This window comes from Leptonotus elevatus, chromosome 13, assembly GCF_054856555.1.
Source record: "Leptonotus elevatus isolate MCC_2025b chromosome 13, RoL_Lele_1.0, whole genome shotgun sequence".
In the NCBI taxonomy this organism is placed as follows: domain Eukaryota; kingdom Metazoa; phylum Chordata; class Actinopteri; order Syngnathiformes; family Syngnathidae; genus Leptonotus; species Leptonotus elevatus.
In genome coordinates, this window is record NC_141251.1 from 18,909,362 (window position 1) to 18,936,133 (window position 26,772).

At 39.6% G+C, this 26,772-nt stretch overlaps 1 protein-coding gene and 1 long non-coding RNA gene across 3 annotated transcripts in view; one reads left to right on the plus strand and one right to left on the minus strand.

The window, feature by feature from the left end:
• The window catches only part of lrmda (leucine rich melanocyte differentiation associated), a 287,131-nt gene that overhangs the window by 120,439 nt on the left and 139,920 nt on the right, over positions 1-26,772 (plus strand). The gene's annotated exons all lie outside the window — the stretch shown is intronic.
• Positions 13,282-21,134, minus strand: LOC147164125 (uncharacterized). 2 transcript variants are annotated; one of them, XR_015096909.1, is made up of 2 exons: positions 19,329-21,134; positions 13,282-15,929 (listed from the first exon to the last, which is right to left on the minus strand). It is a non-coding gene; the product is annotated as an uncharacterized LOC147164125 (long non-coding RNA). The 2 variants fall into 2 exon arrangements; XR_015096910.1 differs by having other exon boundaries at positions 16,455-21,134.

The following is a 26,772-nucleotide window of genomic DNA, read 5'->3' on the forward strand; positions in this document are numbered from 1 at the left end:
CCTATACAATAATGGCAGGAGAAGAAGTGCTTAGGTTCACACATCAAGGCATAATTTCAAAGAAAAGGAGACAATCTCGCCATTACTTTTCCAGATGACACATCAATCATCATCAGGCTCAAGCAGGCCTGAATTCTAATCCTCCAAACACTTATTTAGAAAGTAACCTGGAAAGAGCGATGTTTGTGTTCTGTCATCTTTGTGTGTTTTTTTAAATTAATGTCACGACATGTTTTGAAAAACATAATCCACGCCGCATTGTCAAATTAATTTCAAACAATGAAATCAAAGTACTTTTGATGCGCTCATTCGTGCCCCAAGATCCTTCCTCAGCCGGAGAACGAGTAATTAACAGTGGAGATGAAGTGGTTACGAGCTGCTTCTTATTAAATTAGAGCCTTCAAAAAAAAAAAGAAGAAGATGCGCTTGATATACGCTTATGCAGCGCCCAGCGTCACCCAGCGTGAAATTTAGTGTTTCCAGGATATTTAACATTAAGACACAGTTAAAATTAATTCTACGTGCAATTCCTCCTAAAGAAAGCTGACAAGTAATGTCAATAAATCGTGCTCGGGCCGAGATGGGGGGGATCGTAAATCTGCCCCGCCGGGGCCCGCCCCTCAGGATGGCCGTCAGGGGTCGAATGGGGGTGTGAAGCGGCGCTGTAGGAATGAGGAAGATGGATTTGTCGGCCTGGGAAGGGGAAAGGGTGATTTGAAACCCCGGACACTGATTGGTGGAGATGAGGTGCGGGTGTCCTTGCGGTGACATTCAGTGCCTGATATTTGTTTGGCTTTAAATAATACCCTGGACAGAACCCCGAGAGTGATGGCCACCAGGCCGGCTGACATTGCAGCCCGTGCCAAGGTGAGCGACTTCAGGACGCTTCGTCTCTCGCCGCCGTGCCCTTCATCTCTCGGTGGCTGTCGCCGGCCTGTCAATACGCATCCGCTTGTCTGATGGGGTGCGTCTGAGCTGACATGCCGGTGTCTTTATTTCCACCAGCAATCCTTTTAGATGCGGCCTCGGTGATCAGTCATGCCGCTGACAAGCAGCTCAGGCCTCAGCACCTCGCGTCCTCGCCTCCTCCTGACGTGATGTCATTACACGGCAGGAGCGCAGGAAACACCGCTCTGAATTAGGAATAATGTGCCTTTTTATTTTTTTATTTGCTGTTGTAATATGGAACTGGAAATAATCCGGTCCAAAGGTCAAACTGGTGTAAGAAGCATTTTTAACTTTATTAGCTGTCATACAAGTGTGACAAGAAGTTGTATAATACACCTAAATAATGTACGATGTAAAATAATACCGGTACAAAAACTCATGCTTGATTGTAACTTAATATTTATTAGGGTTGTGTTTTGATTCTAATTTTCTCAATCGGTTCGATTTCGATTCACACAAGTTCAGTTCGATTCAATTTACATTTTTCCAGATTTGATTCGATTCACTTCAATTCAATCTTATATCAATTAACTATGGAACATCAATTATTCAAGAACATGATAAAAACTCCACAAATATTAAGTTCCAAATTAAATTTTGCGGAGGCAGTAATTGGTCAAATTATTTAGTTTATTTTATTTTATGAAAATAACACGTGTTATAATCACTTAAGTGTTACACAAACATTGACATCAACAAGTATGAGATGAAAATATTTTAATAATTCCTAAGTTAATAATTGTAAATATAAACTTAAAATATTCTGAATCGTCTTAAAGTGCAATAAGTCAGGTATTTCAGAAATTTAAGAAAATACTTTTAAATTCATGTGAACAGTAAATTTGAAGAAAACAATAAGATAAAAAAAGGTTTTAGGAATTTATGGGGTAAAAATGACATTTAAATAATCGATTCATGGTTTTTATAAATCAATATTGGGCTCAAAAAGGAAAATCGATTCGATATTGATTATTTGAGGCAGCCCTAATATTTATGAACACTAAAAACAAATAGCAATTATACAATCAAATACAAGATTATTTTATGAGATGTAAATATTAACTTAAAATATTCTGAATTGTCTCAAAGTGCAATAGGTCAGGTCTTTCAGAGATTTAAGAAAATACTTTTAAATTCATGTGAACAGTAAATTTCCAGAAAACAATAAGATAAAAAATGGCCTTTAAAATTCTAAGATTTTAGGAATTTATGGGGTAAAAATGACATTTAAATAATCGATTCATGGTTCTATGAATCAATATTGGGCTCAAAAAGGAAATTCGATTCGATATTGATTATTTGAGGCAGCCCTAATATTTATGAACACTAAAAACAAATAGCAGTCATACAATAAAATACAAGATTATTTGATACTTTATTCAAGAGTGCTTGATTATGTACTAACTGTCTTAATCCTGTCAGAACGCATTGTACAGTACGTATGTCTGCCCAAACTGTTTAGAGTCCTGGGAAACATTCAAGTGCTGACTTCCCAACAGATAATGATTTGGTGTTGATGCTGGCTGGTTATTGGGTTATCATTAGCGGTCAAGTGTGAATGACTTATTTACAGTGTTGTCAAAGGCTCTTTGCAGAGGGAAAAAAAACATAAAACAACTTTGCTAACTGTCTGTGTCACAGATACCGTCCTCTTTAATCAGTGCGACTTTGGTGACTCTCAAATTAGCAGTGGGGTCGAGTCAAATTTGGATCCGCACACTGAACAGATGACAAACTGGCTTGGAAGCAAGCAATATGGTCGTTTAGAGACATCTGTGCAGTGCATCAACTGTCATATCTCTGGCTCCTTTAGACAAGAACCACAGTGACCTTTCCCAAGACCTGAGAATTTACGTAGCTGCGTAAGCGTTCTAGCGACATCGTAGTGTTAGCGCGTTGAATAACGACAAAGCAGACAAAGGAGCAGAGGTGGGAGTAAGTCATTGTTTTGCAGGTCACAAGTAAGTCTCAAGTTTTTGCCCTCAAGTCCTGAGTCAAGTCCCGAGTCAAGACTGACAAGTCTCAAGCGATTCACAAGTCCTACACTTTGAGTTTCAAGTCCTTTTGAGTCATTTTAACAACATATAATATTATTTTGGGTGATCATCAAAGTAGGAGTCAGGGACTCAAGGAGTGAACCCAGAGTGATGCAACAGATTGCCGTGTTTGCAATGTGTTACCAGTGAGTTTACAGTCTCATTAACTACGCAGCTAGCAACAATAATTAGCCGATAAACAACTGACATTAGCTTGCTTATTGTTCTTTGTGCAACTTCAGATCGTGAACGACGTTTGAAGTTGTTGCCTCTCCGTCAGTGATATAATCTTGGATTTACTGCAATTAATTTTTTTGTTGACCACCTCATAGTTTTTGTACCCAAACAACTAGGGGTGCAACGGATCACAAAAGTCACAGATTGGTTTGTTTTTCAAAGAAAAATAAAATGAAATCAGATAAATAGAACTTTGTCTTAATTTATTTTATAATGCTTTTGCCCATTGAATTGAAAAAAAAAAGTCTAATATGGCCATTAGGATTTAGGAACACAATTTTAAATGCAATATAAGGCAATATACATAATTATTTTATACATGATCCTTGTATAAAATAACAAGGTATCCTGCCTTACGTTATATTGCACTTGTAATGCACTGAAGCTGTGTTCCTAAAATCCAAATAGCCATATTGGGCATTTTGAATGTTTTTTGTTTTGTTTTTTAAAGCTAGCATTTCATAAAATAATTATAAATGAAGGCAAATTTCTATTGATTTATTTTTAATAATGAAAAATACATCTAAGTGCAATTTAAGGCACATACCCTTCATTTAAACAAGGAGAGTGGATTACAAAGTAGAATAGGTTCACAATATTGAAAACAATAAGAAAAGCAAGCGAGCCAAGCAACAGCTGTCAAATTGCTGTTGGTAGCCAGGCACTCGATGCTAATGCTAACAGTTAGCTACGAGCCATGAATGCCGGGGACTGGCAATGATGGCGTAATTAACTTGCGGTTTCTTCGCGTCCTAAATTCGCTATTTAATATACTTTCGGGGTGGCATTATAATAATAATGGTAGAAAATATGCAATTTCAATAAAAAAGCTTTATTTTGCCTTAGCGTAGGCGCCGTGTGTTTGCGCCTTTGCGGCTTCCCTCACAAGGCTGACATGTCTGAATGACGGTCAGCCCATTTCGCACATGTACACTCATGCGCACACACACCGAATGGAGCTTACTCATTAATATATATATTAATCTTTTTCTTTTGGTGGAAGAAGCAAGTCTTTTCAAGTCAAAGGGCTCAAGTCCGAGTGAAGTCACAAGCCATTGTTGGTAAAGTCCAAATCGAGTTGCAAGTCTTTTTACATTTGGTCAAGTCGAGGATGTGGTTTATCGAAGGGCAACTACTGTATGGAGATGATTCACCCTTGGACGATTTTGAACAGCAGTAGCTTCAAACTTAACCACAATATCATGCGTAAGAATTCCCATTTTCCATGCTGCACACGAACATGTCTTCAGCATCCAATTAGCATCTCTGCTTGCTCTAAGGTAAATGTGAGCTAATTACCGACAAAGTATAAGGCAATTTGGCTTTGTTATGTGATATCCGATGGCAATTAGACATTTTTAATCTAAAAACCTTCTCGTTCTCATTTCACTGAGGAATTTAGTTGTCACTTATGCAGCATAGCTCTATTAGAAAGACCGGGAACTCCATATCGTGTCTACATTAGTAAAATGATGCTGTAATAAGTTAGTTCCAATCACTTATTCTCAGTTTGCCTTGATCTCTGCTTCTGTTTTTCTCTTTGATGTTTTTGTTCCACCTTAGTGTCAAAATTGATTTAACTTGTCTCATTAGGTCCACACATTGTCAAACTGTACATGCGCTACTTACAACTTGAGGATATTAGTCTAAAAATCTGAACCTATTCAAAACTCCAAACTGTTCAGGAGGTCGAATTACATTCACGTTATAGTTCATCCTGAAATTTCCGCCAAATAGCCAATACAGCTAACTTGTTGTGAGTAGCAACTGGGTGATGGCTGACGTGTGGCTATGCTGCATGACGGGCTGCTCGCTGCTGCACCATTCAACTCTAGCACTGAGTGCATATAATTACAAGTAATTGGCAAATAGTAGGCTCTGACCAAACAGAAATTGGTTCATTATGTCTAATTAACACCTACTTGACTGTAGTTAATTGCTGGTGTTTGATAATGGAGGAGCAAAGTTGTCAGCCTGGAGACAAGCGGGAGCCATCTGGATGCTTGATATAACCATATGCTGGATGGTGGTGCCTTGCTTTGCTTTGCTTTGCTGGGCCAGAGCCACTGATGGTGACAGGTGTCTGCATCGCTACACCACACTGCACCAGGTGTAAGCACAACACTGCACTAATAAATTACAGAGTCAAGCAAAGTCATTGTTTTCAACCTTTAAATTCACTTCAAATTCTAAAGTGAAACCAATGGGACCAAAAAAACAACAACAGCAACATTGTTACATGTATGTATAAAGAAGCCCCTTATAATAGTTAATTTGCTTGATTGTACCTGTTGTTTGTTAATCTACTTTTGCATGAATACCATATTTCCTCAAACTGCTTACCTGCTTGAAATAAGAGCCTTTCCCCAACTAAATTTACCAACGACCTCAGTTCATGAGTACTATTGTGTATAACTAATGTTGCTAACCAAAACAGAATCACCTATAGTGGCTTGTAAACAGCCTCTCAGGTGAGAGGTGCGGCTGCTTGGATGTTGTAAGTAATGCTGTATAGCTAGCACTGTATGACACTTGGTCCTGGCTTATTCAACAATATCACTGACTTTTGACAGATGTTGCAATCCACGTTTGCCAAAAAAATGTCTTTAAGCAGCAATTATTTAAAAAACGGTTTGACTTGATTAGTTTGCATAGGAGAGAGGACAATGTCAGTCAAAAAACAGATAGCAGTAAATGCCAACAGGAGCAAAATAGGGTTCTTAAGCACCTCGGAAATGATTAGAAACAGAAGGCTCCCCGCTGTAAATAAAAGAAATTACCCAGCACTAAAATTGTCTCTCTGTCCCTGTTAATTAGCAGCACACACAATATGAAATTAGCAATGACGCACCCGGAACAAGATAAATAGTCTCTTATACGGAAAGAATAAAGTCAAGACTTTCCGTATGTTGCATCTGTCACGTTTAATTGTGAGATCAATTAAAATTGGGGGATAATGATGATTTATAAGTGTTTGTGTATCATTTGATATTCATTAAGTCGGCCAGACACACGCTGGGATCAGCTTGTTAATTGTGTTGCGCCTCTGCTGAGGAGTGACTTTTGAATGCAATTGGCGTAAAGTTTACAAACTCGCTTAGCTTCCCTCAATTATGCTACAGTCTACTGTTGCTGGCGTTATGGAGTAGTTCAAGGGAATGTTTTTATTATGTTTTCGAAAGTCAAGCCTAACTCAGATAAATGCAGACTCTGGATAAAGTTAAAGTTTGTCATTTGTCTGCTTCAAGGTGAGCAAATGTACTTGCATCATGTGTAAAATAATAGCATGGTAACTTGTAATTGACCACAGGTGTAAATGTGAGTGAGTGTAAATCATTGTTTGTCTATATGTGCCCAGTGAGTTTGATGGCGATCGACTTATCACCCAAAGTCAGCTTTCAATATAACAAGCGTTATACTAAATGGATTGATATTGACATGCCTTCCTTAGCTTGCTAGCAAAATGCTTATGTTATGCTAGTAACAGGAGGCCTAGCTATGATTTGTGGTGCTAGCAAGATTTGCAAGGCTAGGCCTATTGCTTCATTCCTCTTGAATGATTAAATATAGTAAATGTAGAGTGGATAGGCAACCAGTTCAGGGTGTACCCCGCCTAATGCCCGAAGCCAGCTGGGATAGGCTCCAGCGCCCCCCGCAACCTTTGTGAGGACACGCGGTTAAGAAAATGTATGGATGGATGGAGAGTGGATATCACGAAGACAACAAATGGTTGGCTTGCTCCTATTAGTTTACAGATATATAATCATACTTAATGTTTCAAAACGTTAGCAAAACTTCTAGATCAATTTTCATGGCATAATTATCGTTTAAGGCAAACTACACTTTGAACTGGTAAAAACAGCAGGTTTATTACAATTAGCAGCCTGTTAAAAAAAAAAAAGAAGCCCTGTGTTATATCGTTCCCTGTGTTATATCGTTGAAATGGTAGCGTTGTTCTCAGCAAACAAGCAGTCATTTTGCCCGTGCATAATCAGCCAATTCATCATGCACATGTAATGTGTGCTGTTTGAGCGCACCAGACAAGCAACGATGGCAGAGCACTTTGTTGTCATGCCCCCCTTTCCTCCCACCGCGGCGGGGCTAAGATGTAGGCCAAGTGGAAGAGCGCCAAATGATTTAACAGAGGACAAGATTCCCATTCAAAGGAGCGCCACACTTCTTCCTCCTTATTCATTTTCTTAGATTACCATCAAATTTGTGTCACCAGCAAGGCAGCATTATTGACTCACAGCCACGCGCCCCTTTTGCCTTCGCTGACATGCTGACATTTTCATATGTGTCTTTGCTAATGCCTGCAAATTGCTCTGACCGAACAACGTGAGAATGAAGCAGATAATTTTAATAAGATCCAACCATGCGCCCGCCTTACACATATAGCATACCAATTTTAACCTGTTTTCAGAGGCGACTAAGGCTCCAAACTCTAATGGCTTTTGACAACATTGCATTAGGCGCAACAACGACGCATAATGTAGCAAAAAATTGGATGTGAAATTGCAAACATCGTGGAGAACAAAGTAAATTTACATGGTTTGCTAGCCTGGGTGATGTCTGATATCATACTCTCTCATGCAAGCTCTATGTGCAGGGAGCTGCGATGGAGACTTAACAATGGATATCAGCGCAGAGTGCTTTTAAAGTTAAGGCTGATGGATGGCTTGTCAAAAAAATAATTGCACTGGTATGGAAGTGGGCTCGCGCCGGCTCGCCGAGAAGGGGTTGGCTGCGTATTTGGGGTGTCAGAGCGGCAGTGGAGGGAGGCGCCATCAGCGAAGAGCATGATGGGAAGTGACAGTGGTCTGTCAAGAGGCAGTGGCTGCCCAGAGAAGTGTGAAGTCAGTGCTGTGAGGTGGCAGGAGAGAGCAGGCTGTCATGAGCTCCAAAGTGCTTTTAATCCAGCCAAAAAGCAAAGGAATCCGCCTGTCAGGCCCGCTCAGCCAAGCCCGGGCGCGGTGGAGGAGAGCGGGATAGCAAGCCGATACGGTGGAAACAAAGGTGGGCTCGAGAACGGGAGGTGTCGAACCAAGTTGGAGTGCTGAGATCTGGGCGCCGCTACGAGAGACATGATGAGAAATCGTGTGAGACAGAGGAACAGGCTGAGCTGTCAATTAGTGGCGGCTGAGGAAGGGTATGGCAAAGTGATAAAACTCATCAGCTTTCCTACTCACTCTGCTCGTGGCACTGGACTCACTCTTCCTTGCATAGTTAGCAGGACTCCCATACATACTGTTCCCATTGTCTGGATGTCTCTTTATTCTCGCCTCTGTCTTATCTGGTTTAAAGGCAGAGGAAATAATTAAATATATGGAATCTATGCTTTTTCTTCATTTGGTGTACGAAAATGGTCAGTTATAGTTTCTTCTCTACTAAGTTGTGGTTAAGATGTATACACATTAGCCAGAATGACACATGCTAGAAAAAACAACAATGGATGAGAATGAAGGTATGCCATCCGTATTTCTTGGCCAACTGTAAAAACTAGACACATTTTAGCTGAGAGGAGACAAAGGGCCGCTACAGCAAAGTGGAAAATGTGGTGTGTAGTGCGCTTATGCCCACAGCTCAGGCACAACAACAGGGTTAGCTAGCATTCGTGTTTATGTTTGTCACTTCTAGCCACTTATGCTAGTCACGCAACAATAACAAATCTTCTCATCCAATGATTCATATGGTATTGACTTGACACCAAGTATTAGAAATAACACCAAGTAGAGGTTTAACTGATTCAGCTTTAATACTTCATATCGATGTTTAAAGCTTGAAGTTGACTTCAATCGTCCACTTTATAGCGAAGCCCGTCTGCTACTGCCGTTGTTGCGGCCAACATGGCGACACAGTGCGCGTGGGTCAGGGAGTATGAAGATAAACTGGTTTCGGATGAGAATAGCGGTTAGCCTTGCTAGCTTTGACTAGCCTAATTGTTGTTGGTGTTGAAATATTCATACTGCAAAATTGGCAGTCTCCATTTTAGTCGCAAAATCTTATGTCAGACTTATAGGGAAGATTGCAAACATTTTCAACAGGCTATCAGTAAAATTATTAAGTTACTTTTCATATATATTTTATAATGTTCTTGACTCCTGTTTCCATGCAAGTGTTGTATTGAGGACACTATGCTGCCCGGCAGAGTTATATCTGAAGTATGCATGGTTGTAGCTCAACTTCCTTCAGTGGCAGTCATGTTTTTCTTGTTTAGACAGCAAGCCAGTTGAATCGGCTTCCCTCTGCTGGTTGTAGACAAGTCTTCGACTGCATATTGCCTCTATTGCTTAAAGAGCCGTTTAATCAGGAACCAATTCCACAAAATCGACTCAATTCTTAATCAGTTGTTGCTGACTGACGAGCTCCTTCGCTTCACATGCTCATCCAAATTTGCTGTCGCTGAACTATAATCATGGCCAAGGTTAAAAGTCGACTTGACTTATATTGTGGTTTTCCTTGGGAGATCTCAGACAGCAACAAGATGATAATTACAGTTCAGGATTAGCCCATTGCAATTTAAAAAAAAGTACATTGAATGATGCTCATCTCCTCTGTCTCGACCTTTGAGCAGTTTAAGAAAAAGCTGCCTTCGATTCTCGGCTTTTAGTGTGTCGTGTCATTCACAGTGGAGCAATTTACTGTTTCCGTGTGATGGCGCTTCATTTGTGTCATGCTGATACAGCACGTGAGTGATGCGGCGTGTCAAGACTCAGTAATGACAATGTCAGGTTTCCCACATTGTCTTGGCGGAACACAAATCTCCATGACATTTTCATGATGTGCTTTTTACTCTTACGTCCACCGAGTGCAGTGCTTTATGACTCTGCTTGGCTAGATAGTAAAGGAGTACAGTATGCATCTCGCCCAGAAACTATGCGCTAAAACGCATCTGTTGGTTTTGCAGCCATTGCAGGATCCCTGGTACAGTAGACGGCGCCATGATCTGTGTCTTCACATTCATAAGCAATTAGTCTAGCTGTAATTTATTCCTCATTAAAAGCCCGTAATTAAAGTTCTCGTGGCGTCTTTGACATTAAATTACACACTCATTTTCTACAAATATAAATCGTGATATTTGAAAGACCACTGACCGCGGAATCACACATGAGTTATTCCGAGAACTTATCATTACAGATCATCATGGGGTGATTTGTTCACTTGTGTGATTTTCAGCTGGAGAAATTGATTTAGAGTGTGTGCATGGATTTTAATGAGGATCTTTTAGGCCCGTCTTGTTTTCACTAGTCTGACTATCTACCAAAGTTATTACCCCAGGCATACGAATTCCATTTTAAATCTCGGGGTGAAGTAAAGAGAGCAAGGCTTAGATTTTAAAAATCTGCATCCAATCAGGATTGGGCTACCAGGTATGTTTTTACAGGTCTATCACTATAATACAAAACATTTTGTAGCAAGTTCTAGTACGAGCAAGTCTTGTTTCTCTCAGTAACTGAAACAAAGACGTCATTTGGTGGGTTACGGTTAAATTTCTCAATCTCCGAATTGTTTTCCCTTCATTGTGCCTGTGCAATGTGTGTAAACAGATGGCTTAACACAACAAAGTAGGGCTGCAAAAATTAATCAAATAACTCAATTAGTCAACAGCCAGCCACTTCAACATTTACTGACTCCCATATCACTCACCAGGCCAGGCTCTGCCTTTTAAATTAATTTGTATCCGATTTCTTGATTAATCGATGGGGAATTCTGTAGTAATAGGTTCTAATTATATTCATCAGCTGCAGCCCTATTTTGAAGGGAGTTGTGCATCTATATGAGCCTGTATCTTTCGTTTGAGTTTTCAGCATACTGCTTTGTTGTTTAAATAATTTTTAGCACTAGTATTCCTAGTACACTGATAGTGGAAATGCCACCTTCTTGATTTGGTTTGACACTCGGCAAGGTTTGGAAGCATGCAACATAAGTGACCGGTGTTTAAGTTAACTTAAAGTATGTGTCTGTTTTTGACCAAAATGTATCCTATAAAATTGAAAGGCATTAATGCATAATTAATTGCAAAGTCAAATGTTTGTTGATGTCCCACCATTAGTTTTTCACAATTAATCTCATAATGCAGTTTTAGATTGCACACTGACTCTGTTATTTTTGCTTGGAATCTGCAATCGATAAGCGAGTGCCAACAGCTAAGATCGTTTTTCGTAAAAGCGTGAGGAAGTACAAAACAACCTGACTGGCAACAAGCAAAGGTTATAAAGTCAACAGTCTTAGCTCACTAATTACCACTCATAAATACACGAGGTTAAAGGGTCATATATTTGCTGTGAGCTTTTGGCTGCTGGTTTTAGCTTTATCTCTTTTTACAAGCATAGCATGGATCCTGCTGAGTTTTTGTTTTGTTTTGCGTGCAGAACTCACTCACAGTCCACTGGGTGGTCATCTACAACTATGAATTTCTAGTTTTTCAATATCTCAGTAAAAAATAATTTGCAGTTTTTATACTGCATTTTCAAAATATGTTGGTAAAGTGACTTTGAGGCTTTTGAGTGATTCTATTCATCAGAAATGTGAATGGGTATCACCATTTATCGTACTGGGAAGATATTTGGTGGTATTGCCCATAACTACCAGACTGCAAGATTCTGTGACTTGTGAAATCCATTATGAACGCAATGGAGCAATATTGTAAGTTATCTGAATGATTACCCAGGTTTTACACCTCATATTTGCCAAAAGCCCCACAACATTATTATTGCGTTAACTTAAGGCGCTTAAAAGTAAAAGCAAAATAATTTGAATAGCAGCTGTCTTCACTTGAACCCTGCTTTGGAAACAAACGGAAATCCTTTAGGAATAACAAATGGCTCGCCACGACTCCACAGTTTGCTATTTGCAATGCCTGCGAGAGAAGACACTATGTCAGCGCTGATTGGAAAAAGAAAGATGTATAGACTACCAAATTGATGAAATGACTGTGGAGGGAAAGAGAGAGGGAGAGCGATCGAGGGAAAGCTGCATGGATGGATGGATGGAGGGAAAGCCTCATTTAGCAGAGAAAAGGCTGTTTGGGCTGCCCATACAAAAGAGGGAGAGTCCAAAGCCATTGATCTCTCGCAGCCAATGACAGGCCAGAACTAAGCAATAATCATGACAAATGAGCGGCGCTCCGGCCAGATGAGAAACTGCCGATAATCACACACACATACACACACTCACACACACTCACACACCACAAAAAGAAAAAGAAAAAAAGGTGGCAAGGTCGCTGTAGAAAGTAGTGGATGTTCTGTACCTCTCAATAGTCCGGAGGGAAATACACAAAGGATAAGATGGCCTTTAATGTCATTGTGTTGCACATTAAACCAAAGTAGGGATGAACATTTAACAATGCAAATGCTTTTTCTTTTTGTAGATATAATTTTGTAATGACATCTCTCAAAGCTTTTTCAATGTTCTGAAATCCAGTTTCCATGTCAATGATATACTAAGTAGGGTGATGCTACCCTCCGGGTTGTGCCATAACATGGACAAAACTTAGCTTCCTATAGTTGACACCATTTTGTGTTTCTTGTGACAATGGATTGAAATGTGCACTGATATGACAAAACATCAGTACAACACAAAGCATTTGGATCTCAAATCATCATTCCCAATTTATATGAATGGAAATGTTATTAATCCATTCCAGCCTCCCCCAAATAATAACAAAAATGTGTGTTATGTGTTTGTAAGAAGAAAAACAACACTCTATAATATTGTACTCTTGAAGTACAGTACAGAAATGGCATTGCGTATTTAAATACAATGCAAAATGCAAAGAACTGCTGCTCCTTTTGGTTTGTGTGCCATGGCCACCTGGGGGTAGTAAAATGCATACATTTGTTTCAGTCATGTGTGTACAGGTTCTCCAACTGAAATAATCTTTTTAACGCCAGTATACAATTACTATTGTTATCCATGAATTTAGAAAACAGAGCATATAGTAAAACACGTCATATCAAGTGTCACATCAGACAGTCATGATAACAATATTGGATCCTGTTGGAAATCATTTCCTTGATTTCTGCGTGTTCAAATAAATTCAAAGTGGAAATCTGTGAACAAGTTTGCCAGCTTTATTTCAGATTCTGAAAGTCACCTGTAGTACTGCTCAATCATCGCAGCTCACCCACAGATGTGCTCTTTACAAAGTTCATGCGTGCATTTATACATATGGTTCCCTCCCCCTCATTGACCATTCGGCCCTTTCTCAGCATGTGATATTTCCTGTCACCCCAATTCTACACCCCCCTCTCTTATCTCTTCCTTCGGGATGTGGGCCACACTGGGCCCCCCTCTCCCTCTACCAGGCCCCCCTTTTGATCTTGTCCTGTCAGCAGAGTGAGATACAATCTGGCCAACTCCTATTGAGTTCTTCCAGTCCTTAACAAACATGAGGTATACAATTGGCTTCCTAGATAAACTATTGACCTCGGGAGAGCTGGCTCCAGAGATTCCTGCATACCTGCTGTGTGGATTCTGACACCTCACTTCCTTAGGGGGAAAACAGACCACATTCTACCACAGTTATATTCATCTAACTAAAATCAAAAACACTTTGAAGAATATATATGTAAAACAGAAAACAATATTAATAATTGTAACATTCCCTCATTTGAACTATTCTATAGTTCAACACATTAGATATTGTTTTTAAAGGAAAATGCCAGCGGCATCCTCATCCCCCTCATTCGAAGCAACAGGAGACATCCATTGATTAGCAACAGCTACCATCATATGAGACGACTTATTTTGTACATCCTGTTTCTCAATCATAGTGATAATAAGTCTTTGGCAAAGTGAACGAATACATGGAATAAAACAACAACCGCAAATCGTTATTAGCGCAGTGAATTAATTCTATCTACATTTTTGTTTATGGTGCACCACCAGCAAATTACAGATTCGAATCCTGAGAGTACTTGATCAGTTAATTTGTATTCATCTGGCACACCTCTTGGTACTCCAATTGCATCAATGTAGGTGGGAACATTCTGCTCTTGCCAAGAATGTCTTTTGGTCCTCTGGAAGGAAGGAGGTTTTGGTTCCCAATTATCAATCATTTGTAACAGATTATCAATAGAGATGGGGTAGATTTGTACTGGCATGAGAAGGGTTATGAGGGCACAATATCCTTTAGTATTTAAAGGCAACTTATCAAATATTCTGTTGTCACCGCACCACCAGTATATGTCCGCTCTGGATTTCGGTTGGAACTTCTGTCCCACATCTACTATCGACACGCACTGAGTAATCTGATTTAATTTTCCCAATTGTTCTCCAGTGCCTGTCATTTTAATACATGTAAAATTACCATTTGCAACTGTGTTTGAAAATACTGGTTTAGTTTTCTGCCAATCGACGAGGGGATACACCTTATCCCATTTTGAGCATTTGACATTGGGGACAGCCTTATTCATTAGTTCCAATATACAGTGATCATCTATTTTAGCCGGAATGATTCTCAATAGAGGCCGCGGACCTACGCATACCACACAATTGTCTTTATCAGAGGCTCGAGCCGCTTCATTCGCCAATAATAGCCAATTGTTACTGCCCCCCGAAAATCCTTTTGTAACCCGAAACCTCTCAACTATTCCCTCAGTTGGTACGCTGACCGCCTTTACTCCGCTCTCCATTGTGTATTTAGTCATTTATGGCTGTTCTAAATTACTCATTGTTTTATTTACGCATACTAAAATGGGGAAATATGGGTCATGTCCGGAGAACCAGGCCCACAACAAAAATCCAAAACAGGAGGCGTTATCAATTGTTGTGTTAGGCGACCGTAATTCCCCTTCTGGAAAAATAAAGTTCATATAGAGTCGCCCCCCCATATTACGCAATGTTATTCTTTTGCTAAAGAAGACTGCCTCCTCACTAGTTCCCGGACGCCAGTATCTTCCATCCTGTGTTGTTATCAGAGCATTCCAATCTCGTCGTACATGACCTGTCAAATACCACCAGTATCTTATCCAATCTTCCCCCTTAGTCTGTCTCCCCTTACCAAATCCCTTTAAGGATCTAATAGGAATTTTAACAGAAGTGTTTGTATTTGGAGCAACTGTCACAGCAATTGATTTCTCATAAGTCCAGAATGTGACCCAGGGATTATATGTAGACTTAATACTTCGCTTAATACGATACGTTGTAATTGTGTTCAAAGTTGTGTCAAAAGGCTGAAAAAAGTACCAAGTCATCATGAGAAGAAAGGTCGCAGTACAGCAGAAGGATATGTTTTCAGCTTTGAAGCCATCTCGTAATGAAGTTCTTTGAAGGTCTTTTTGAATGAAAAGAGTGTCGCAATAGTTCGTTTCTTCTTCAAGAATTTGGGGTAGACTACCCAAATTCTTCGATTTGTCACCTGGGATTATTCTGCCCAAAATGTGACTGATCAAAGGAATGATTGCCCAAGAAAAGGCACTTGCTCTTGATCTTCGTTCAATAAGATTGAATGATGTCCTCAAACGACAGCTCCTGAGCCGGAAACTGGATCATCAGTTGACGTGGCTCCTAGATCGGGACATCAGCTGACGTTGTTTTCCCAGTTGGAGGTGATGAGATTGATGATCATCAGTTGATAAGATAGCTGAGCCTGGCACGTCTCCGGCAACCTTGTAGACCAGATGTGGAATGTCGTCTTCATCCTCCTTTCTGTGCAGCGAACTGCACAACATTTCCTCTCCGTCACCCCCTGGGGCCGTTCTCCTGAGTGCAGAACATTTTCATTTAGTCTCTCACAAACACACATAAATTTTATTTTGAGGAAAAACCCTGATAGTTTTTGTTAGTTGGGATTAGTAAATGTTATTTGATTAAGATCCGTAGGTACTGCACTGTTGGAACAGGAAAATATCTATTTTTGTGACATTGAAACAGAGCCCAGCCTTTGATTGAGTTGAATGACATTCGCTCATTCATTAATACAACAGACAAAGCTCGTAAATATTTAATTTTCAAATAGATTTCATATAATTGTAGGTAATTTTTTTTTACCTCGACATTTACAGTTCTAAATTTGCATGACTGTGCCTTTCACCATCCTGAAAGGAATCATTTTACTAGCATATCATATATTCTCTTCCCAGAATCTCATGATCGGCCGAATCCTGGCATGCTGGGAAAAACTCACATATATTCATATTATCTATACTCTTTTGCAAACACTGGGCTCCAAACATTACATTTTTCACATGTGATTCTGAGATAAAAGATATAATATAATATAATTACCTTCATTCGGCGAATATGCATTATTGTCCTTGCTTGCTTCAGACTTACTTTGCGATCGATTTCCTGTGGATTATCACTTTCAAACTCACCCTGTCGAATGGAGTGTAGGCGATACCCCACAACCTTTGTAATTTTGTTTTTAAGTTTGTTTGTCATTCTCTAACCCACAACCTTTTAATTTTGTATTGAATGTTCTAATTCATCTACATTGGTTAATATCTTAAACATGAACTGTCCTTCTGTTCATTCCTCCCTCATTTTGGCAAAGATCTACAGATCTTTACAAACACGCATTGCACTTCAAAGGAAGACACATCAAAAAACCCCGTTAGCTCATAAAGAAGAACTGCCAGACCACAGCCCCCGCAAAAGACGTCGTAAAATTCACAACTCCCAAAACCAGAATGTGAGGCAACCGAGATAGCCGCAGAACACTGCAAATAATTAGCACAATCAGATAAAAACTAAAACACTAAATGTGAAAACTTTGGAGACATGAAAAACAATACCACTAGATGTAAGCAAACTAAAAATGATTCAGAAACTACCAATCAACCCCACCTCTTCTACAGATTAGTGGGGCTCGTAAAAACACAGCACAAAAAATATCTCTGGGATTAACAAATCACAGTGCTGTGAGAAAAAAAATAATAATCGAAAATGAATCATCAAATTATCAGTTATTTGTTGAATAACAATATCTCAGTATGATAAGATGTAAGTTTCAATATTATGTCTATAGAACATACACTTAGATAACACATATTTATAACATATACTATCGTGAAGACTTCTGGGAAGACTTCTACTTAATGCTGCACTTCATATTCAACTTTAACTGCAGCTGGACGGAGCCCAGAAAAAATAAAATAAATTCCCCACAGGGAAAACAAAAGTATATCGTATCGTATTAGTTAAATTCCCATTGTACCAATTCAGAAACTGATTATCCCAAGAAAATAGCCAGACATTTAGTAGGCCCTTCTCAACAAAAAAATAGAGGAACTAAGATTGAAATAATTTTTTTTTCAATTCCTCATTCCAAATTCACATATGTCGTGTTCAATTTCCTGAAATACTTTGCTATAGATCTCAGTTCCCCATCCAACACATTAAAAATGCCTTGCATACCACTCGTGTAGCATTTCCTTGAGCAAGATCACACCCCATTCGGACCTCCATCGTTTTTTTTTTTTTTTTTTTTTTTTTAGTCTTTGTCCAGTCCTCCAGCAAAAGGCAGGACGGCAGCTGTTGTCAATGTTCAGTCCTGGCCAGCAGGGCGGCTGCTGTGGCAGCAATGTTCAGAGCAGGCATTTAGATTTCCTCTGGATGCAAAACAGCCATAGGGGAGAAGTCACTGGAATGAGACGTGTACACAGTCACTGGGCATTGAGGAATTTGAGCATTATGATTGTCTGTCGGCACGGGAGGAGAATGACTGTGCTGCGGCGCGAAGCTCTTTGACTCTTTGTCACGTACATCCAAACGTTGGAAATTGCTGTCTGCAATGGCGGGCTTGATGACACATAGTCTTTCTGAGAGCTCACCTGACCAAAAAATGCACACTCGTTGATGCAATGCATTAAAAATGACAGACTGAGGATGTGGGATTATAGCAAGATATTTCACTTCCCGTTTTCTTATTATCTTATTTCAAACGTGTTCTTTTTAGAATGCCCCTCAAAAACAGCCACTAGAAATACTTGCAAATACAACGTATCCGTAGAGCTGGGCGCATCCCGTTTGCAGATAGTCATCAAACCCCATCCGCTTTGGAACTTAAACATCAGTTTCTGAAATGACACACTCAGAAAAAACAAATATTAAACATCATAATCATTATGTTGACTACAAAAACATTCATAACTTCTCATTCAACTATCCTAAATCCAGCCACAGCTGTACGGATATAGGGATAATTATTTTAACTCAACATAGCTCAATACAAAATGCTATCATTTTATCATTACTCTTTATTCATTTGTCCCGAAAAGAAAAAGTTAACCTGGCTCGTCTTTATCAAAAACAGTATAGCATAAAAGACTGTCAAATGCAGTCACTAAAAAATAAAAACACCAAATTAATATTTTTCTACAAGAACTTAGCAACAGCCTTAAAAAACTGTTACTTATTTTGTTTTATCATCCTTCTCTTATCTATGAAAGAGAAAAACTCACAATACGAGGACACATGACTAATCCCCCACTCAAACTCAAACCCCCTCTTTTTCCATACAGAGGAGGAGAGAAAATGTCTTCATTTAGCATCCCTCAACATCGCAAAACCCATTTTACCAAACTCCTTTTCATTACCTTATTCCATCTGCCATCATCTCACCAGTCTAAACTCACACAAAACCAATTTACAGTTAAGAATATTGAAGAAAATCAAACAAAACCTCCCAATATCCAAACACTTCCAACAGAGCAGCCCCCACCTTTTTTCTTAGAAGCTAGGTCCAATTTAAAAGCACATGCTTTGTCAACAATGTTAGCATCACAATTAGCCACATCCTTAGCACCCGCTTTTACCAACGCTTCTCTAGCAATTTTAACCGAACTGCCCATCGCCAACATTCTAGCATTCCTCATCATTTGATCCTCATGTCTACAATTTCGTCGTACTTCTCTACCCCTCACTCAAATGCAAACGCACACACTCTTTAGTCATTATAATAATAAACGGTGTTATTCTATCAATTCGTTGTCCACAAATCTTATAGCATTTAAACCGCAGTTCCATACGGTGATTTCAGTAAACGGGTTAACTCCGAACACATCACCCGTAAACTACTCCAACAATGCTGGAGTCATTTTAGTACCAAATTCAGCCTTTTTTCATTACCAACAAAGAAAATACAAACGTCTGACATACCATTTTGTCCAGCGAAAGCTTTTTATACAATCGATCCATAGTTCGTTTTTTCACTGTATATCGACACTTTTTTCCTCACGGCGACTCACAAGTCCCGACTCTAAACCGGAAGCGCATTCAGGACAAACCATACTGTATCCGGGTCGAAATCGCCTCCATTTTGTTCACAGGCTATTTTACTTTCGGTTTCTTATCTTACGCAAGTAGTATTAATATTTATCAATGCAGTGACGTCTCACTTTACAATATGATAGTTCGAATAGGGTAAATTAATTCAACAACGTTTAAACAACCGTACAACAAGCAATCACAGAAGCCCACAAAACACACAGCACGCACAACACAACATAGAACGTACACACACAACGAATACACAAAGACTCACAGAACGTACACAGACAACGAATCACGTGATCCAATTCCACAGTGTCAAAACTGCCTCTCTTTTACTGCATATGTCATGCAAGGCGCTCTTTCAGCGCAAAATCAAAAAAAAATCACACGTAATCTATCGATCGCAAATACAACGTTTAAAACCCAATGTCCGTTGCAATCGACCTGACTCCCCCAACTGTTCAATTTCAACAGCGCGCGCACTTTTAAAATAACTTATTACGTGAAATGGACCGTCTAATACAGGCGACATGTACTACCAAAAAGAACAGTCCTGAACCAACCAAAACTGCCAAGGGCAGGCGCGTCTACTATGATCTTCAGATTTACCAATGGATCTTCAAATATCCACGAAACCCCGTAACCTCTTTATCCTTATATTCAAAAAATAAATATCATAGTCTATCGAATCCTTCACAACGCCAAAACAGAATAACATTTACAAATTAAAAAAAAAACAAAAGACGCTGCTTCTTCCTGTTAACATGGCCCTGTCCCCAGCAGCCTCGCGCATTCACCGGTCCGGGCCAGCACATTCATCACCACATGCTCCACCCCACGTACGTGTTTATAGTTCAATGTCGCAGAAAATTTTAGAACGACATCAAACTACAACTTTGTTCAAACAGATTTCATGTACAAATTTACACAATTTAGCAGACGAAAACAAGTTGCAATGATTTCAAACATACAGAACTCCTCTAGTGGATCAACGTCTCCACTTACTGTAATTAATTATTTAGGCGCCTAGAAGTTCCATTCGTTCATTAATCACTGCAGCTCGAAATCCTCTTACCTCCTTCAGCGTTCGGGGTCACCAATTGTTGGAAATCATTTCCTTGATTTCTGCGTGTTCAAATAAATTCAAAGTGGAAATCTGTGAACAAGTTTGCCAGCTTTATTTCAGATTCTGAAAGTCACCTGTAGTACTGCTCAATCATCGCAGCTCACCCACAGATGTGCTCTTTACAAAGTTCATGCGTGCATTTATACATATGGTTCCCTCCCCCTCATTGACCATTCGGCCCTTTCTCAGCATGTGATATTTCCTGTCACCCCAATTCTACACCCCCCTCTCTTATCTCTTCCTTCGGGATGTGGGCCACACTGGGCCCCCCTCTCCCTCTACCAGGCCCCCCTTTTGATCTTGTCCTGTCAGCAGAGTGAGATACAATCTGGCCAACTCCTATTGAGTTCTTCCAGTCCTTAACAAACATGAGGTATACAATTGGCTTCCTAGATAAACTATTGACCTCGGGAGAGCTGGCTCCAGAGATTCCTGCATACCTGCTGTGTGGATTCTGACACCTCACTTCCTTAGGGGGAAAACAGACCACATTCTACCACAGTTATATTCATCTAACTAAAATCAAAAACACTTTGAAGAATATATATGTAAAACAGAAAACAATATTAATAATTGTAACAATCCATAACGCAACAATAAAAACGATAAATATTTTAGTGAACCAGGGCGTCTCAATTATTTCCTGGCACGCTGAATCAAGAGCTTCCACCTCCAGCCTGTCAATTGCCTCCACACATAATGAATCAATGCCACAAATTATCAAATTAATCAATCATGTATCCCATCCCTTAGCCAAAGCATTTAGTTATGTTTGAAATATTCTAAAGTTGAGTTGTGTAATGGCGAGATTAATATATGAATTTAATTGTACATGCATTACACTCCTGATGAGTTTATACTCCTGTGAATCTTTTAAACGCCGGGAAATAAATGAGGCCGCCGACTCATCGGTGGAAAGATGCCGGTGCTGCGAGTGTTCGTCTTTGTAGATTAGAGCCAAACAATAATGATTAAATTGCTGCAGCAGATCCATCTGGGCTCTAATTAAGTATGATTGCTACCACATTATCCATTTTGGTTGCCTCTTGAGGTCTCCCAGCCCTTTGCCTCGGCAGATAAATTATTTTCTAATCAGCTTCATCCCGCTACATCGGAATTTATCTTCTTCATAGAAAATGCCAATATATTAAGCGCCGCGTGTGATACACAAGGTGACCCAGCTGACTTAATGACATCATACATTATCCTTAATGAAGTCAATATCTCGACTTTTAGCTGTCTGTCTATTGGGCCGATTAATTGCAGTGCTATTAAAGTCAGCTCTCTTTTCATTTGAGCTTGGCAAGTGGCATAAAACTAATGTTCTTACTTATCAAGCACTGCATGGGAGGGGGAAGAAAATTCTTACCACACACAAACGATACTGTCATGCACATGTAAGCTGAACATTCAGTACAATAAAGTTTTAACATTAAAGAGGGAGTTTGCAGTTTAAAAAAACAAAACAATACTTTTTGTCATACTGTCAGTATAAGCCTGGCGGTCGTGTATTAAAATGATCTAGGAAAGATTGACGACGTGGCAATCATTTAGGCACACTTATGGAGGGTCGCTGGCACACCCAAACAGCCTTTGCATTTACCTGTTATGTTGGGCTTCAGGAAAATAAAAAAATACCCTTAATTGTTTGCTCACAACTGGGCATTAGACTAGGAAAAAGAGGCAGAGCAAGGGATCTGGCAGCTCAGAATTCAAAAGGGACGCGGAAATGAGCAACATTTCTGCTTGACATGTACGTTTATCACCTCTCTTTGATTTGTACTTACTTGTACATTCCAAAACATAAAACTTTAAACCAATAACTTTTAGTTTATAACAGTGGTGGCTAATGGTGGCTTGTTTACAGTGCTAATGATAGCTTAGTAATGCTAGTGCTACTATTTTGCTAAAGCTGGAAATGCGTTTTTCGTGACTTATTTTTTATTTGTTAGTACATTTAAAAAAAATAAAACTTAAAACCAATCGAATTTACTGTTATAGTAACTCTATTACAAATAAGTCATGCTACCAATGTGGCAACCATGACTAACATTGGCTTCTTCTTTTTTTCACAGTGCTAATGCTAGCACTGCTATCTTGCTTAAGCTGCACAGCATTCTCTGTGACTATTTCTCACACAATGTTTGAGAATCGCACTCATGTGTCACATTATTGACGAATCTGACAGGTTGCTGTAGCAACGACGTCGAACGGAGGCGGTGCCCAGTGCGTGTAGTGTGTGACGCTGTTTACCGCTCTGTAGTTCCCGTTCCTCGCAAACGCCTTGAGCGGTTTTAATTTTTCTTTCTTTCTTTTTTTCTTTCTTTCTTTCTTTCTTTCTTTTTGAACGACCATATGGCTACGGCCGGGCACTTATTCGCTATTTCCGGTTGCACGTGAAGAACTGACAGGGTAGCAAGACCGGCTTTATCGCAAGTAACGTAAACTGTCACTCTATTTCCGGTTGAGCATGAGAGGAGCTGACAGGGCAGCGGAACCGTCAATGCGTTTGACTGCCGAGCATGCAAGAAACCAGTCGGGCAATGAACCGATTGGATATTGACAGCACCGGCGCATTGGTTTTTGCATGCCTAGAGTGACGTCACGGACAGTCAAATCCGTTCTAAGTGTTTCGAGCTGATCAGACTAAGACGCATCTTGTCTAAATCAAATATGAAACTACCTCCCGCAAAAATCTGATTTCATGTGCTTTGTAACTGTTCAGACTACAAAAGAGCTATCCACTTTCAATCTGGATGGGCTAAAAATCGGATTTGGGCTGCCAGTCTGAACAAGGCCCAAGTGGTAAGATTCATCTTTCCCTTAGCATGTGAAGGCAGGGTTAGTCTGGGTATGGCACAGTTATAGGATTTTTTTCCCCACTGTTTCAGTTAACACCCCTCCCCACCCCCGATCCCCCCAAAACAAAAATACTACAAACAATAAAATCATATTCTTCCAAACTGAAAAGAACTGTTGTGCTTGATAAGGAGACATAACTTCCAGTTATTTTAATATTTGGCCTTTCTGATGCTCAGAATTGACTTGCTCAGTTTTGGCCGGTCAAAAAACTACAAAAAACACTCAACATTGTGCTAACAACAACAATGGAGGAGACCCTTTGTTTACTTCGGCATGTGGCAGTTTGCCACCTTTAAGACACAAATTTAATCAGAGAGAAGACTGTGCGTACACTGTAGTACTGTGGAAACTGTGTTGTATCATACTGCGTCATCAGAGTAAGCTAATGCTAGCATGTGGACTTATTTACTATTTATATTTTCATCATTGCTGTATATCCTGTTAATATGGTATGGTTGCTTGGAACTCTAACTTAATTAAGTACTATTATCCTACCTGGTAGTGCTTGTCAATAAAAAAAATAATTCTTGAGTTGACTAGTCGTGGAAATTGGGCAATATTTCCTCAGCGACTGTGTTTTTTTTAAGGCTCTTAGCATGATCTCCCCCATTACTCACATAAAAACATCAGAGGGATCCTGAAGAGTTTGGTCAACTAAATGCAGGAATCCATACTGTACACACCAAATAACACACTCAATTCAGAGTCAGACAAGGGCAAAACAATTCTCTGTGATATAACTATATCTCTGAACATCCCCCTGACGCCCCCCAATGCCCCCCACCCACCCCCCTCCTCCCAACAGGGTCAATTTACAACGTGTTATCTTTGTCTATAGCTAGGAAATGATATGAGGTAAATCAAGACAAGACTGACAATTCACTCCTGTGAGCACGTTTTTAAGTGTAGTATCCGTTATGGTGACAGCACCTGAGACGAGCTGAGGGGGCCATAAAGCAAGCGGCGGGGCCCATGTTAATGTTGCACTTAGTAATTGGCTCTCGCTGATGACTTGCCGCAAAGGCAAAGCGTAAATCAGGTGCACCTCTGCGCTAAATCTGCTATTGTTGGAACAAGGTGCTAGCCTGACAAATATTGATCCCCTCTCTCAAGTGTGTGCATGTGTGTGTGTGCGTGTGTGTGTGTTTGCAGCCTGTCGATTACTGTAGTCAAACCAGTGCACCCTGGCAGGCTTGTTCTACAGTACAATTGCTGCTGTTGTGGCCCCTGTTGTTTAACTGCATGAACCGTTTTGTAGCGAGATTGCATCGCAAGCTGTGAGTCGATTGTCGGTAGTTAGCGACAGCGGGTAACTGAGTAAACTGTGATTGAACGGGTGCTATAATATGGTTAGCTTACAATAACAGCTTTAGGGTAATTACAATGGTGTATTACCTTGTGGCTCAAATGTTACTATGGCAACCACGGACACCTACTTTTTTCATATAAAAGTAGAGCAGCGTCCCGGATACATCTCATGTTTTAATACTAGCGTCAGTGCTAATGTTACTGTGCCACACACTATCTAAAATAAAAAAAAAAATGTTTTTAAATATAAATCCTGAATGCTTTTTCTCATACACAAGTATGAGATATACATAGATTGCTTGCTAAAAAGCGAGGTTTGCTGGGTATGTTGATAGATAGATAGATAGATAGATAGATAGATAGATAGATAGATAGATAGATAGATAGATAGATTAATCATTGATGATAAATTGAACAACGTTCAAAGGTGTTTGTGTGAGTAGATCACGTTTTGTGTGCGTAAATCACATTTATTGTTTGCAGGGTTTTGGCATGATTTTAACTCCATACATATCCTTCTAGTGATACGACAGGCAATCATCTTGCAACAGGTCGGGTAACGCTTCTCGGGTTTCATGATGACTACTGGCTGCCGAGTCTTTATTGATCCAAAATCCACAAGCTTTCTGGTAAAATAGACATTAGAATTACAACTGGCTGGAAATGGCTACAATCATGACTGTGGTGTTTTGTTTCAAACGGGAGCATAGTTTAACCTGAGGATATTCAACGCTAGCATATAGCAAGCAGCTAGCTGACACACGCCCTCGTCCTCGATACGCATTACAACGGACTTTTCGACTTCCGACGTCGGATTGGGGTATCGAGAATTGGGAGGCAATGTTGACCATCCCGCAAATCCCTTCCAAATAAAGGTGGAAGTCTGCAATTAAAGCACATCTTGTCAGTTTTGTTTGAAATCCAGTGTGGTGGTGTTTAGAACGTGAATGAAGAAATGACTAAGGTTCCAAAGCTACTTAGAGCATGAATTGAGCTCATTCACACATAATGTAGAGGGAATAATAACAAGATAAACATTACAATATCCATATTAGATATCAATTATGACACATCTTATGTCCATGAAATAACGTATTTAATAATTTCTTATTAAAATTGCATAATTGTAATTTGATCTGAGAGTAGTTTTAAGATCAGGAGCCAGTGTTTTACAACCTGTGGAGCCAAGGCACTTATTTTGCATAAGAAAAACCTGACGGTAAACCAGCAAACAAAAATAAAAAGTTTTCATACTGAAATACTGATCTTAACACAGTTTAGTCACAAATGTACTTTGTAATCGGTTGTATGAATGGCAACAGACCGATACACACAGGTTGGTTTTACCTTTTGCCATCCAATTGAGCAGTTATTTGTTATACCTGTCACTATATGCCACAAGCATAAATAGAATAATAATAATGATTTAAATGGTAATACAATAATAATAATAATAATAATCCATCATCTGCCGCTTATCCGAGGTCGGTCGCGGGGGTAGCAGCTTTAGCAGGGAAGCCCAGACTTCTATCTCCCCAGCCACTTCAACCACCTCCTCCGACGGGATCCCAAAGCGTTTCCAGGCCAGCCGAGAGACATAGATAGATAGATAGATAGATAGATAGATAGATAGATAGATAGATAGATAGATAGATAGATAGATAGATAGATAGATAGATAGATAGATAGATAGATAGATAGATAGATAGATATAAATAACTTTTTTGTAAGAATGAAGATACAAATATAATGAGCTAGATTACTAGCGTGCTAGTTAACTAGCTAGCTAGCTAGACAGCATGCTTTCCATGGCATGCAAATACAAATTTTATGAAAATATCAAATTGTTTCACTATTAAAATTGTGATTTTAACCTCTTGACACATGCTTCAAATTAAAGCATTATTACACTGTATTTTATTATTACATTAGAGCCCCTAATGTAATAATAAAAATAATATTACACTTTCGGTAATTGCGTGTGATATTTAGGAAGGCCACACGACATTACAGATGTGCTCGATGCACCTCTCA